The sequence below is a fragment of the Somniosus microcephalus genome, unplaced genomic scaffold, assembly GCF_052327205.1.
Source record: "Somniosus microcephalus isolate GS21.2 unplaced genomic scaffold, FLI_Smic_1.0 unresolved_chr1, whole genome shotgun sequence".
NCBI lineage: Eukaryota > Metazoa > Chordata > Chondrichthyes > Squaliformes > Somniosidae > Somniosus > Somniosus microcephalus.
In genome coordinates, this window is record NW_028225179.1 from 57,764,350 (window position 1) to 57,780,512 (window position 16,163).

Below are 16,163 nucleotides of genomic sequence, written 5' to 3' on the forward strand. Positions count from 1 at the left end.
ATTCTGGTATTTAACAGCAGCAAACAACTCCTGCAAACCCTCAGCAACTGAATCTCTATTTGGAATAGTTCACCAGTCCTGGCGGCTGCTCCACTTCACCCTACGTATCTGTCTGCCCCACTATCTTTCCCCGGTGGGTTCGGATGTTGCAAACCAAAACAATGAACGATCCAGTGATGGATTCCCACCAGCCCGACATCTCCACGTTATCACTGAATGAAAGCTTCCTTCACGGAAAGCAGATTCTGTTTGATTGTTTGGGTCCTGTACCCCTGACCCTGTGTTACTGCTGTCAGAATAATGGGCTGTACTGAGAAATAAAACTTACTGCATTGTTCACAGCTTCAAATCCGTGTCTTGTTTCTCTTTAGGATCAGTCTGTCCGAGGGCAAGGGATTCGGTGGTGGAATGAGGCTGGGAGAAGATTTGGAAATCGCAGGAAATGGGAAGAGAAAACTGCTGCAGGGAATCTCTAAGTGCCTAATAACACGTTCAGAAAGGTACTGAGAAAAGACAAGTGTCCCAGAGTGTCAGCACTCTGACCGTTCGGGGTTCAAGATATCTCACTTGAACGTTTTCTTCAGGCAGATTGGTAATAGACATCCATTGCATCAGAGATATGGAGATCGAGCTTTTAGCAAGGTTTTTGACAAGCAGACCGGTTAGAAAAGCAAAAGCCCATGGGATCGAAGGGAAAGTGGCAAGTTGGATCCAAAATTGGCTCAGAGGCAGGAAGCAAAAGGTAATGGTCGACGGGTGTTTTTGTGACTGGAAGGCTGTTTCCAGTGGAGGTCCGCAGGGCTCAGTACTGGGTCCCTTGTTTTTTGTGGTATATATCAATGATTTAGAATTCAATGTAGAGGCATGATTCCGATGTTTGCAGATGATACAAAAATTGGCCGTGTGGTTGATAGTGAGGAAGAAAGCTGTAGAGAGCAGGAAGATATTAATGGATTGGTCTGGAGGACAGAAGAGTGGAAAATGGAAATCACTCTGGAGAAGTGTGAGCTAATGCATTTGGGGAGGTTTAACAAGGCAAGGGAATAATCAATAAATGGTGGGATACTGAAGTGTAGAGCAGCAGAAAGTCCTTGGAGCGCATGTCCACAGATCCCTGAAGGTGGCAGGTCAAGCAGATAAGGTCGTTAAGAAGTCATACGGGATACTTTCCTTTTAGCCGTGGCAGACAATATGAGAGCAGGGGGGTTATGCTTGAACTGTAAAACAGTAGTTGGGCCACAGCTAGAGTACTGCGTGCAGTTCTGGTCGTCACATTACAGGAAATATGTGATTGTACTAGAGAGGGTACAGAGGAGATGTACGAGGATGTTGCCAGGACTGGATAATTTTAGCTATGAGGAAAGATTGGATAGGCTGGGGCTGTTTACGTTGGAACAGAGGAGGCTGTGGGAAGATTTAATTGAGGTGTGTAAAATTATGAGGGCCCTAGATAAAGTGGATAGGAAGGACCTATTCCTCTTAGCAGAATGGTCAACAACCAGGGGGCATAGATTTAAAGTAATTGATATAAGAATTCGAGGGGAGCTGAGAACTTTTTTAACCCAGAGGGCGGTTGGGGTCTTGAACTCACTGCCTGAAAGGGTGGTGGAGGCAGAAACCCTCATCACATTTAAAAAGTACTTGGATATGTACGTAAAGTGCCGTAACCTACAAGGCCTCAGACCAAGAGCTGGAAAGTGAGATTAGGCTGGATGGCTCTTTTTTGGCCGACGTGGACACAGTGTACTGAATGGTGTCCTTCTGCGCCGTAAACTTCTATGATTGCATGATAATACTGCGAGGTTTTAATGGGTTAAATGTCCTGTTTCTGTACCTGGCGCATCATGACAGCTGAGCTCATGAGTTAAGACCTGGAGTTGGGCCCAAACACACAGCCTTGCCTTCTGAAAGATAGAGAACTGCCAACTGGGTCCAGCTGCCAACTGATCCACGTTGCACAGAAAGGAAACGCCTTTTCCCAGGATATCTCCAGAGAGCAGAGCCACTCCCCGTGTGTGTGATTATAAATGCAGCAAATTCTGAGTCTGGATTCAGAACATTTCCACTCCAGCCGCCTGAACCTGACTGAGGAATTCTGCAGAAGATGATGAAAGTTCTGCTCTTGGTTCTTGGATTCCTGCTGCTGACTCAGCCCAGCCGTGCTATAACTTCTAGACACGGGCCGCATAGACAACGTAATTTTCTCCGATCTTCCAGCAGCCAGTGTTCAGACAGCTTTATTTTTTAAACTATTGTATTCTCTGTTTGAATGTCCTGGTTTGATTGCTTGAGTGAAGGTTATTGTGAGATTGTAAAAAATCTGAATAATTTAATCTGAACCACTTCCACAGGTAAATCGCCCGATTATTCAGCGGGTACCTCTGGGTCGAGGGAATGGTGGGTGTTTGCTGATCCAAACAGACCAGCAATAAAAGCACACATTACTGGCCGGTGCCGAGTGGGCGGATCTCAGCCGCAGCATTGACCCAGTTAGGAGATTCTGTAATTGGCCTCAGTACCCAGGTACTGCGGAGGGGAAACTCCCAGTTGTTGCTCCCGATCACTGCTACCTGCTGCAAAGTGTGCGAGTGCGGACCCTGTGAGGACAGGAGCGGGAGATCCTTCAGTCCCTTTCCCCCACACTCACTGTCCAGTCTCAGATGAAGAATGGTGAATTGGGAGCGATGCTGGAGGTGTCTGTGGAACCGGTCCCCAGACATGAGTCAGGTTTTCATAACAGGAGGGCAGGGAATGGGATCAAAATGGTTTCAAAGCAGGTTTATTTAATTCTGCAGCCTTCACACGGAAATGATCAATTGCCAGTAGCTGGGGGTCAGTTTGGCTCAGTTGGGAGTTGAGTGAACAAGTTGTGGGTTGATGCCTCAGTCCAGTACATACAGCCCAGCACTGGGGGAGTGCTGCACTGTTGGAGGTGTCATGTTGTGGATGAAACGTTAAACGGAGACCCTGTCTACCTGTTCATGGGGCAGGAAACATCTGGTGACATTATTTGAAGAGCTGGGAGTTCTCCCGGTCTCTTGGACCGACATCACTCTCTCAACCAACATGAGCAGAGACTCCCCATCCTGTCCAATCCCATTTGCTCTTTGTGGGACTTTGCTGTGAGCAAATTGTCTGCCACGTTTCCTACAAAACAGTGTCGGCACTTCAGAAACAATCCCTGGTCTGTGAAACTCTTTGGGCCCCTCTGGTGCCGGGAAAGGTTCTCCATCAATGTCAGATCTTTCCTCTCTGTGTCTCTGGTCTCAGATAGCGGGTGTGGTGGGCTCCATTCTAACGAAATCCTCTTGGGCTGCCCTTCAGGACAAAGAGTGAGTCTGCACAGGTCGGGGGAGGGGGAGCGGTGTGGAGTTTCATTAAGTATAAAAGAGTTAAGTTTCATGTGTGGTCCAGAGTCAGTCCCAGTAACACTGACAGACTCAGCTTCATGTTTTCTCATTGATGGTTCTGTACACAGAGGAAGGGAGAACAATCAATTCATTCTTCATTTTGGATTTTAGAGTTCTGCACCAAGCTTGGAGGAATGTGTCGTGAGGACGGCTGTAGGCCAGGCGAGAAGCTTTTCCCACCAAAAATCTGCTTCCCTGGACAATGCTGCATACCGCCACGGTGAATGATCCAGTGATGGATTCCCACCAGCCCGAGCTCTCCACGTTCTCACTGAATGAAACCTTCCTCCACGGGAAGCAGGCTCTGTTTGATTGTTTTGGTCCTGTAACCCCTGACCCTATGTTAGTGCTGTCAGAATAATGGGCTGTACTCATAAATAAAACTTACTGCATTGATCACAGCTTCACATCCGTGTCTTGTTTCTCTTTATGATCAGTGTGTCCGAGGGCAAGGGGTTCGGGGTGGAATGAGGCTGGGAGAAGGTTTGGGAATTGCAGGAAATGGGAAGAGGAATCCGCTGCAGGCAATCTCTGCAAGTGTCTAATAACACATTCAGAAAGTTACTCACAAGACAGGTGCCCCAGAGTGTCAGCACTCTGACCGTTCAGGGTTCAGGATATCTCAGTTGAACGGGTTTGTTCAGGCAGATTGGAAGCGGACATACTTTGAATCAGACCCACAGACTGAGGGGACAGTGCAGAGGGAGCTTTACTCTGTATCTAACCCGTGCTGTACCTGCCCTGGGAGTGTTTGATGGGACAGTGCAGAGGGAACTTTACTCTGTATCTAACCCATGCTGTACCTGCCCTGGGAGTGTTTGATGGGACAGTGCAGAGGGAGCTTTACACTGTATCTACCCTGTGCTATATCTACCCCTGGGAGTGTTTGATGGGACAGTGTAGAGCAGGGGTGGGCAATTATTTGGGCTGGAGGGCCAGTTAAGTTTTGTTGAGCTGTTGAGGGCCGCACGCCAATGTTCCCCCGAAGGTGCGCAGCCGCGGACCAATGGCAAGGTCACGTGCAGGCCGCTCACCAGCTCCTGCCGCTGGAAGAGAAACGGCATATTTAAAGGGACCGTGCACAAAAAAATAATTAGAGGGAACATTGCCGCACAAATAAAATGAATTGTGTTCACCACAGCTACCATTAAAATTCCTCCTGGTATTTATTGTATAAAAACTCTTCATGTCGTTTCCACACTGACTAAAAATAATAACACTTATTAACAGGCTAACCAACATGATGCAGGTTCACCAGTCACTTTGAAAAGTGCTCGGTCTGTTTATTCCAAATGGTCTCAATTCATTCTTATAGTGGAAAATGAGAGATCGACTCTGCTTCCACTGGCGATTATAACCATGGTATAAGGCACAATCAAGGATAAAGTCATTGATACAACCTTTAAAAATTGCACATGAAAGTGCTACTTTCATGCTTTTGAAAACCTCACTGAAAAATAATTAGGTGACTCGGAAAATAATTTAATCCACAAATTGCGGCCCAGGTCAGCCATCAAATTGGGCTTGTTCATTGTCAATGTGCGATCACTCCTGAGAAAAGCCAAGACGCCGATAGAGTTTGTGGATTTTCACTTGAGAATGGCCACAAGTAATGCACCATTATAATGCACATTTCATCCCCGAGTGCTATTTATTACTGGGACTGGCCAACAACATCAATCTCTACAGCTCTCTCTCTCTCTCTGCCCCCCTTTCTCTACATAGGATACACAGCACAGAAGCAGGCCATTCGACCCAACCAGCCGTGCTGGCATTTATACTGCACTCGGGCCTCCTCCTGCTGTTCCTCAACGAATTCTATCAACATAACCCTCTATTCCCTTCTCCCTCATCGGCTTATCTACCCTCCGCTTAAATACACCGATACTATTCGCTTCAGCCACTCCCTGTGGTAGCGAGTTCCACATTCTCACCACTCTCTTTAGCTATCTCACTTTCTCTCTTCCTGCCCCTCTCTCTATCTCCATTTCTCTCTCTCTCTCTGTCCCGCCTTTCTCTCACCCACTCATTATTTCTCTGTCTTTCTCTGTTTCTCTTTTTGTCTCCCCCTAATCTCCATCTCTCTGTCACTATCCCTCACTCTTTCCATCTTGTCTATCTTTCTCTCTTGTCTCTCTCTCGCTGTCTTTCTATCTCTCTCTATTTTTCACCCCATCAGTCTCTTGCTCTTTCTCCTGCTGTGTTTCTTTCTGTATCTCTCCATCTCTCCCTGCCTTTTTCTCTCTGCTGTGATTCTTTCTCTCTCTTGCTCTGTTTCTCTCTCTGTTCTCTGTCTTGCTCCCCTTCTCTCTTTTCTCTCACTCTGTCTCTCTTTCTTGCATTCTGTCTCTTTCTCACTCTCCTCTCTTTATATTTCCCTCTCACTCATTGTCTGTCCCTCTGCTTTACTCTCTCTTTCTCTGTCTCATTTTCTCACTCTATCTCTGTCGTTCTCTCTTTCCCCCTTTCTGTCTCTCCCCTTTCTATATTTTCCTCTCTCTCGCATTCCTTCTCTGTCCCTCTTTTTCTGTAACTGTCACTGTTTGTCTCACTGTCTTTCTGACCATCTCTCTCCCTTTCTTCTCACTCTGACCTCTATCTCTGTTTCTCAGTGTCTCTTTGTGTAACTCTGACTCCCTCTTGTCTCTGTCTCTCTCTCTCACTATCCTTCTGTCCCTCCATCTTGTCTGTCTCTCTCACTATCCCTATGTCCCTCTGTCCCTTCATCTTGCCTCTGTCTCTCCCTTCGTCTCTTTCCTTCTGTATCTCTGCGTCATTATCTGTCTTATTTTGTTCTCACCCTGTCTCTCTATTCAATTCAATTCAATTCAAATCGCTTTATTGGCATGATAAGGTGCATCTTATGTTGCCAAAGCATCGAAAAACATTTATGGTTGAACACATAAATGCCGATCTATCCATACAGTGTATAAACAGATATATCCCTGAGTGTATAAATATACATTCGTATAATTTGTATATACTCTTCTTAGGTTTAATGGTTGTCCCTCTGTTTATGGCAAGGTGTAACATAGTCTGCCGCTAAGCTTACACAATTTCTCTGTTCCCCTCGTAGGTATGGCAGTTTTTGGTCGTCATTCAAATTTCTGAATTCAGGGCATATTTTTGTGAATTTTGGGTAGAAATTCTCCCTGATGCCCTGATATTTTCCACAAGCTGTGAGGAAGTGCATCTCTGTCTCCACCACTCCCTGACTGCAGTGAGAGCATATCCTGTCCTCTCTTGGCAGCCGGGTCTGTCTGTCTGCCTTTTTCGATGGCCAGGCTATGTTCGCTAAGTCTGTACCTTGTCAAGGTTTTTCTCAGTTTGCTATCCTTTACCATGGTCAGGTATTCAGCCATGTTGTATTGTCTGTTTAGGGCCAAGTAGCAAATGAGTTTGTTTTGGGTTTTTGTTGTTTCTGCCCAATATGACAGATATTTTTCCTTTTGCTTAATGACAATTGTGTTGGGTCGAATTCTCTGTGCTATGATGTCACTGTCCTGGGGCTGGTTATTGTTAGTAGTTACTTGACTGAGTCCCAGGACTAGTTGACTGAGGGTATTCTTCTTTATGGTCCTCTCTTGGCATTTCAGGGCTTCGTAATGATAGCAGTGGGGGTTGCTCATTTTTAGGTGTTTCCAAAATTTGGTGGCTCTTTTTTGGATAGTAATTATTAATGGATGTTGGCCTAGTTCTGCCCTGCATGCATTGTTTACGGTTTTCCTTTGAGTCCGGAGGATACTTTTACAGAATTCTGCATGTGGGATCTCAATTGGGTGTTTGTCCCATTTTGCAAATTCTTCTTGTGTTAGCGGTCCCCACACCTCACTGCCATAGAGTGCAATTGGTTCAATTACTGATTTGAACATTTTGAGCCAAATGCTAATCGGGATTTCTATTTGGATTGATTTTTTAATGGCATAGAAAGCCCTTCTAGCTTTCTCTTTCAGTTCATTCACAGCCAGATGAAAATTTCCCGTAGAGCTGATTTTTAAGCCCAAGTATGTGTAGTTAGTGGTTTGTTCAATTTTAGTTGTTCCTAGTGTGAAATTTATTCTGGGTCCCTGATGTCTGGATCTTTGCTGGAACACAAGGACTTTGGTTTTTTGGGGGTTTATTGTCAGGGCCCAGGTCTGACAGAATGACTCTAGCAGATCCAGGTTCTGCTGTAGACCCTCCTTAGTTGGTGACAGCAGAACCAGGTCATATGCATAGAGGAGGAATTTAACCTTGGATTCATATAGGGTGAGGCCGGATGCTGTAGATTGTTCAAGTAGTTTTGCCAATTCATTTATGTAAATATTAAAGAGTGTCGGTGAGATGGGCGAGCCCTGCGTCACACCACGCCCCTGTGGGAAGTATTTTGTTTGTCTCCAATTTTAACTGCACATTTATTGTTTGTATACATTGATTTAATTACATCATATGATTTTCCCCCTACACCACTTTCAATAAGTTTCAAGAATAGACCGTCGTGCCAGATGGAATCGAAAGCCTTCTGGAAATCTATAAAGCAGGCAAAAATGTTGCTTTTGTTTTGATGAACGTGTTTGTCAATTAGGGTCTGCAGGGTGAAGATATGATCTGATGTTCTGTAGTTTGGTAGGAATCCAATTTGGCTTTTACTCAAGACATTGTGCTCCTCAAGGAAGTTTATAAGTCTTTTGTTTATGATACTACAGAAAACCTTCCTCAGGTTACTGTTTACACAGATGCCTCGATAGTTATTTGGGTCAACTTTGTCTCCACTTTTGTATCTGGGCGTTATGAGTCCTTTGTTCCAGATATCAGGGAAGTAACCGACACTCAGAACCAAGTCACTGTCTGTCTTTGCCACCCTCTCTCTGTCACTCTCTCTAAGTCTCTGCCACTATCTCTCCCTCTTCTCTCTCGGCTCTCTGATTCTATTTCTGCTCCAACTCTTTGTTTCTCTGTTTCTCTCCCCTTATGTCACTCTGTCTCACTCTCTTTCACATTCTCTTGATTTCTCTCTTTTTGACTCACTGCCTCGGTCTCTCCCTCTCTATCTCTCTCTGTTTCTCTCTCTATCTCTCTCCTCTGTCTCTTTCTCTGTCTTTATCTGTCTCTGTTTTTATGTCTCTCACTCCTCCACTCTCTCTCTGTCTCCCTCTCTGTCTCTTTCTATCTCTCCTGGTCAGCAGTGTCCCCTGCTGGTAGGTGCTGACACTGAGTGTCTGGGCTGACACAGGAGATCAGACCCTTGGGGTGAGGTTCCAGTGATGCAGCGCGAGTCTGTGAATCCCGACCCTCAGCGACAGTCTGTACCTGCGGAGGGTGAGGGGGGAGAAAGAAAGGGGAGATCAATGTAAATTCATCAGTAATGTGACCAGAGTTACTTTTAAATGGGGAGGGTCAATGCTGGGTGCATTTCACCAGCAGGCCTCTAGGGGGAGGGGGGATGTTTTATGTAATGGTGCCACCTCCCGGTAGCAGGGAGTATTACACCTCTATTCCGAAAATGATACAGCACAAGAGGAGGCTATTCGGCCCATCGTGCCTGTGCCGGCTCTTTGAAAGTGCTCTCCAATTAGTCCTACTCCCCTGTTATTTCTTCAAAGCCATGCAAGTTTCTCCCCTTTCAAGTATTTATCCAATTCCCTTTTGTAAGTTGCTACTGAATCTACTTCCACAGCCCTTTCAGATAGTGAATTCCAGATCATAATAACCTGCAGTATAAAAAACAATTCTCATCATCTCCCTGTTATTGGAGGGAGTGAAGAATGAATCCCCATTTTACAGTCATCCGTTCTATCCTTTTCCAGTTGAACCGGTCAGTGTCCCGTGACCTTGAACCTGGGCATATAAAGAGGAAGAGGCACAGGAACAAGTATTTTGAAATGCGATTATATCGATCGTTAGGCACATGCTGGTTTAAATGATGGATATGGTGTGTAAATGTGGCAGCTTTCGATTACAAGAAAGCTACTTTAAATAGGCAGAAACTGTTTTAATAGATACAGGGTTTAAAATTATTCATCCACTGTTTAATGTTATGCCTTAGATTATATACATGTAGCTTGGATTTATATTTCTAATGTTGTGAGTTATAGATAGGCCTTTAAGTTATATAAATGCTGATTTGAAGTATACATATGAAACGTTATGCTGTGGATACTTAATTGAACTCTCTCATTGGTATACATACCTAGCAACAACATCAGCTTGCATTTATACAGCACCTTTAACATAGTAAAACATCATAAATGCATCACAGGAGCGATCATCAAAAAAAATTTAACACCAAGCCACATACTGAGATATTAGAACAGGTGACCAGAAGCTTGTCCAAAGAGGCAGGTTTTAAGGAGCATCTTAAAGGAGGTACTGTCCACTTCACATTCAAATCTGCCATCATCAGCCCCCTTCTCAAAAACTCCACCCTTGACCTCTCTGTTCTTGCAAACTACGGCCCATCTCCAACCTCCATTTCCTCTCCAAAATCCTGGAGCGTGTTGTCACCTCCCAAATCCATGCCCATCTTTCCTGCAACTCCATGTTTGAAACACTCCAATCAGGTTGAACCCCAGCCACAGTCCTGAAATGGCTCATATCAAAGTCACAAATGACATCCTATGTGACTGTGACCATATAAAACTGCCCCTCCTCATCCTTCTTGACCTGTCTGCAGCCTTTGACATGGTTGACCACTCCATCCTCCTTCAACACCTCTCCTCCATCATCCAGCCGAGTGTGGCTGCACTCACCTGGTTCCATTCTTATCTATCTAACCATAACCAGAGAATCGCCTGCAATGGCTTCTATTCCTGCCCTCACACTGTTACCTCTGTGTCCCCTAAGGATCTATCCTTGGCCCCTTCCTATTTCTCATCATCATGCTGCCACTCAGCGACATCATCTGAAAACACAGCGACAGTTTCCACATGTACACTGACGACACCCAGCTCTACCTCACCACCACCTCCCTCGACCCCTCCATTGTCTCTAAATTGTCACACTGCTTGTCCGACATCCAGTACGGTATGAGCAGACATTTCGTCCAACTAAATATTGGGAAGACCGAAGCCATTGTCTTCGGTCCCAACCACAAACTTCATTCCCTCTCCCTGATCACTGCCTGAGGCTGAACAATATCGTTCACAACGTTGGTATCCCATTTGACACTGAGATGATCTTCCGACCACATATCCACTCCATCACCAAGACCGCCTATTTCCAGCTATGTAACATCGCCCAACTCTGCCCCTGCTTCAGCTCGTCTACTGCTGTAACCCGCATCCGCTGCTGCAACCTCATCCATGCCTTTGTCACCCCTAGACTTGACTATTCCAGTGCTCTCCTGGCCAGCCTCCTAATTTCCATCCTCCATGAACTTTAGCTCATCCAAAACTCTGCTGCCAGTGTCCTAACTCACACCAAGTCCCGTTCACCCATCACCCCTGTGCTCACTGAACTACATCGGCTCCCGGTCCAGATCCCTTCATTTAAAAATTGTCATCCTTGTTTTCAAGTCCCTCCACAGCCTCGCCCCTCACTATCTCTGTAACCTCCTCCAGACCTACAATACTTCGAGATCTCTGCGCTACTCTAATTATGGCCCCTTGCGCATCCTCGATTTTCATCGGTCCACCATTGGCAGCTGTACCAACATCTGCCGAGCCCCTAAGCAATGGAATTCCCCCCCTAGACCTCTCTGTTTCTTTATTTCTTCCCCCTTCCCTCCATTTATTTACAACTTCCTCTTTCCCGCGTTCGTCCTCTCTTTCACCCTCCGACTTTGCGTAGTCCGGTTCCTGCTTTCACAACCATCACAGAAATATAGTTGAACAATTGTAGTTCTGAGCACAGCTCCGCTTTAAGAGCGCTGTCCTGCCTCCGCTCTCTCATTGGTTCCGGCACCCAGTAGCGGGACTCCACAATCTGTCACAGCGGAATGACGCTGGGAGCAGAATGACGCAACGTCGCTGGGCGGAGAGAAACAGCAGGGCTGTGCTCCGATTGGTCATAGCGCGGCGCTCAGCGAATGGTTGAGAGAGCAGTCCATCACAATATCCGTGGGCAGGTGCACTGTGCAAAACCCCACTGTGATTGGTCTATCGCGTTTCACGTGATTGGCTGAGACAGCTGTTGTTTCCATATCGGCTGCTCAGATTGGCCGCAAGGGGGGGGGGGGAACTCCGGAGAGGTGAAAAGAGTTTGGAGCCGGGAATCCCTGCATGGCCCGGGTGTAAATCCCAGGCTCAGGGTTTCCAATGGGAGCTTCCTATTTAAACAAGTCACGCTGCAGATCTCCGCTCCTGCCAGTGGCGGCGTTGTAGCAACTCTTCAAGCCCCCTGGTGTCAGCCTGAGAGCCCAGCCCCTTTCAGCGGGTGAGAGAGGTCAGCCCAATGGACACAGGCCGGGCATGGAGCCTGGGATCCATCTGCTCTGCGTGTGGGGCTCAGTACCACACCCAGTGAGAGAGGGCAGCTCACTCAGCACAGGTCGGTCATGGAGCCTTGGATTCTCCTACTGCCTGAGTGCAGCTCAGTACCACAAAGGGTGAGAGAGGGCAACTCACTCAGCACAGGTCGGTCATGGAGCCTTGGATTCTCCTACTCCGTGTGTGCAGCTCAGTACCACAAAGTTTGAGAGAGGGCAGCTCACTCAGCACAGGCCGTGCATGGAGCCTGGCATCTTTCTGTTCGGTGTGGCGCTCAGTAGCCAATCGGGTGAGAGAGGGCAGCTCACACAGCACAGGCCAGGGATGGAGCCTGGGATCTTCCTGCAAAAGTGTGTGGGGCTCAGTACTACACCAGGCGAGAGAGGGCAGCTGACACAGCATAGATCAGGCATGCAGCCTGGGATCTTCCTACTCTGTGTGTTGGGCTCAGTACCTCACCGCGTGAGCGAGGCATGGAGCAAGAGACCGAGTGTGAATAATTGTGCCCTGCTGTGATTCGGGCCCTAATCTCCAGTGTTTTCCGTCCCCCAGCCTAGGCTGAGCAGTTTCTGGTCACCGAACCAACATCACAGGCAGACAGCAAAGCCAGTTGGTCAAAGGAGTTCATCTCCGAGGTGACCAGTAGGAGACGGGATTGTGGGTTCAAGGTCACTGGCCCTGGGTATTGTGTAAGAAATCACACAACACCAGGTTATAGTCCAACAGCTTTATTTGAAATCACAAGCTTTCGGAGCGCTGCTCCTTCGTCAGGTGAAGTGGAGAGATGCATAAAAACACAGCTTATATAGTCAGAGAATAATGTCAGATGTTTACAGGTAATCTTTCTAACTGCCATTTATCACACCTCGGCAGAGAGATAATCACAGCAATCAAAGGTGTAAATGGTATCCAAACAGGTTAGTCAGGAAAACATTACAACAAAGAACAATGAGGTGGGGTCACAAGGGGTCAAATGTTGCAGATGCTGGGGTCTGTATGAAAAAGAAAAAATCAGACAAAAAACATTTTTTTGCTGGAAATCACAGCAGGTCCGGCCGCATCTGTGTGGACAGAACAAGCCAATGACGACTCGAGTCTGGATGACCCTACGTCAGGTGGGGTTACATGTAGCGTGACATGAACCCAAGATCCCGGTTCAGGCCGTCCTCATGGGTGCGGAACTTGGCTATCAGTTTCTGCTCGATGATTTTGTGTTGTCGTGTGTCTCGAAGGCTGCCTTGGAGAATGCTTACCCGAAGATCGGAGGCTGAATGTCCTTGACTGCTGAAGTGTTCCCCGACTGGGGGATGAGATACCGCCAAACAGACGAGGCAACGGAACTACGCTGCCTACATGCACACCAAGAACAGGGAGCTTGAGAAACTCAGCATCACCAGCAGCAGCAACCAAGCCTCTCCTGGTACCACAGTTGAAACCACAGGGAAGTCCATCGTCAACCTGTCCGACCACACCCTTCAACCAGACGAAATTGAAGTTCTCAGCCGAGGGCTCAATTTCTGCCCCACCACCAAAATGGACCCCATCGCTCTCACGGCAGACACAGAGGAATTCATCAGGAGAATGAGGCTCCGGGAATTCTTCCACAAATCCCAAGATGTCAGCAGCGAACCCAATGAGACAATCAATGATCCGGACCAGCAGGCAGAGGGATCCGCATTGCAGCAACTGAAGAAGAAAGAGTCAAATTGGACCCCTCCGGAGAATCGCTGCCCTAAGCTTGACGTGTATGCTCAAGCTGTCAGGAGATGCATCAACGCCAGATTCATCAGCCGCACTCACAAGACAGTCCAGAATGTCATCCGAGCACAACGCAACGCCATCCATGCTCTCAAGAGCAACTGCAACATCGTCATCAAACCAGTAGACAAAGGAGGAGCCATTGTCATACAGAACAGAACGGACTATTGCGAAGAAGCATACCGACAACTGGACAACCAGGAACACTACAGAAAGTTGCCCGCAGATCCGACCAAAGAACACACCCGCCAACTCAACAGACTGATCAAGACCTTCGATCCAGACCTTCAAAGCATTCTACGTGCTCTCATCCCACATACTCCCCACATGGGAGACTTCTACTGCCTCTCAAAGATACACAAAGCCAACACACCCGGACCTCCGATCGTATCAGGCAACGGAACCCTGTGTGAGAACCTCTCTGGATACATCGAGGGCACCCTGAAACCCATCGTACAGGGAACACCCAGCTTCTGTCGTGACACGACAGACTTCTTACAGAAACTCAGCACCCACAGACCAGTCGAACCAGGAACACTCCTCGCCACGATGGACGTCTCGGCACTCTACACCAGTATCCCCCACGATGACGGCATCGCTGCGACAGCCTCAGTACTCAACACCAACAACAGCCAATCTCCAGACGCCATCTTACAACTCATCTGCTTCATCCTTGACCACAATGTCTTCACCTTCGACAACCAGTTCTTTACCCAAACACATGGAACAGCCATGGGGACCAAATTCGCACCCCAATACACCAACATCTTCATGCACAAGTTCGAGCAAGACTTCTTCGCTGCACAGGACCTCCAACCAACGCTATACACCAGATACATCGACGACATTTTCTTCCTATGGTCCCATGGTGAAGAATCACTGAAAAGACTACACAATAACATCAACAAGTTCCATCCCACCATCAAACTCACCATGGACTGCTCCTCAGAATCGGTTTCATTCTTGGACACACGAATCTCCATCAAAGACGGACACCTCAGCACTTCACTCTACCGCAAGCCCACGGACAACCTCACGATGCTCCACTTCTCCAGCTTCCACCCTAACCACGTTAAAGAAGCCATCCCCTATGGACAAGCCCTGCGAATACACAGGATCTGCTCAGACGAGGAGGAACGCGATGGACACCTACAGATGCTGAAAGACGCCCTTGTAAGAACGGGATATGACGCTTGACTCGTTGATCGACAGTTCCGACGGGCCACAGCGAAAAATCGCATAGACCTCCTCAGAAGACAAACACAGGACACAACCAACAGAGTACCCTTCGTCGTCCAGTTCTTCCCCGGTGCGGAGAAACTACGCCATGTTCTTCGCAGACTTCAACATGTCATCGATGATGATGAACACCTCACTAAGGCCATTCCCACGCCTCCACTACTCACCTTCAAACAGCCGCCTAACCTCAAACAGACCATCGTTCGCAGCAAATTACCCAGCTTTCAGGAGAACAGCGACCACGACACCACATAACCCTGCCACAGCAACCTCTGCAAGACATGCCAGATCATCAACACAGGTACCATCATCACACGTGAGGACACCATCCACCAGGTACATGGTACATACTCATGTGACTCGGCCAACGTTGTCTACCTCATACATTGCAGGAAAGGATGCCCCGGAGCATGGTACATTGGCGAGACCATGCAGACACTGCGACAACGGATGAACGGACACCGTGCAACAATCGCCAGGCAGGAGTGTTCCCTCCCAGTCAGGGAAAACTTCAGCAGTCAAGGACATTCAGCCTCCGATCTTCGGGTAAGCATTCTCCAAGGCGGCCTTCGAGACACACGACAACGCAAAATCATCGAGCAGAAACTGATAGCCAAGTTCCGCACCCATGAGGACGGCTTGAACCGGGATCTTGGGTTCAGGTCACGCTACATGTAACCCTACCTGACGTAGGGTCATCCAGACTCGAGTCGTCATTGGCTTGTTCTGTCCACACAGATGCGGCCGGACCTGCTGTGATTTCCAGCAAAAATATGTTTTTTGTCTGATTTTTTGTTTTTCATACAGACCCCAGCATCTGCAACATTTGACCCCTTGTGACCCCACCTCATTGTTCTTTGATATAATGTTTTCCTGACTAACCTGTTTGGACACCATTTACACCTTTGATTGCTGTGATTATCTCTCTGCCGAGGTGTGATACATGGCAGTTAGAAAGATTACCTGTAAACATCTGACATTATTCTCTGACTATATAAGCTGTGTTTTTATGCATCTCTCCACTTCACCTGATGAAGGAGCAGTGCTCCGAAAGCTTGTGATTTCAAATAAAGCTGTTGGACTATAACCCGGTGTTGTGTGATTTCTTACGTTTGTCCACCCCAGTCCAACACCGGCATCTCCACACCCTGGGTATTGTGGGTAGAGGATCACTGACCCTTGGCATTGTGGGTAAGGGCACTGACCTTGGGCATTGTGTGTATAGGGTCACTGACCTTGGTCATTTTAGGAATAAGGTCACTGACCTTGGGCATTATGCGTATAGGGTTGCTGATACTGGGAATTGTGGGTAATCTGTCACTGACCCTGTATTGTGAGTATATGTCACTGA

The 16,163-nt window shown here is 47.4% G+C and overlaps 2 long non-coding RNA genes across 3 annotated transcripts in view; one reads left to right on the forward strand and one right to left on the reverse strand.

Annotated features, from left to right (window-relative positions):
• The window catches only part of LOC147095337 (uncharacterized), a 66,444-nt gene extending 62,627 nt beyond the window's left edge, over positions 1 to 3,817 (forward strand). For both annotated transcript variants that reach the window (XR_015074783.1, XR_015074782.1), the window contains 2 exons: positions 372 to 500; positions 3,522 to 3,817. This is a non-coding gene — a long non-coding RNA (uncharacterized LOC147095337). The remainder of the gene's footprint in view (positions 1 to 371; positions 501 to 3,521) is intronic.
• Positions 1 to 16,163, reverse strand: part of LOC147095338 (uncharacterized) — a 40,640-nt gene that overhangs the window by 18,138 nt on the left and 6,339 nt on the right. The gene's annotated exons all lie outside the window — the stretch shown is intronic.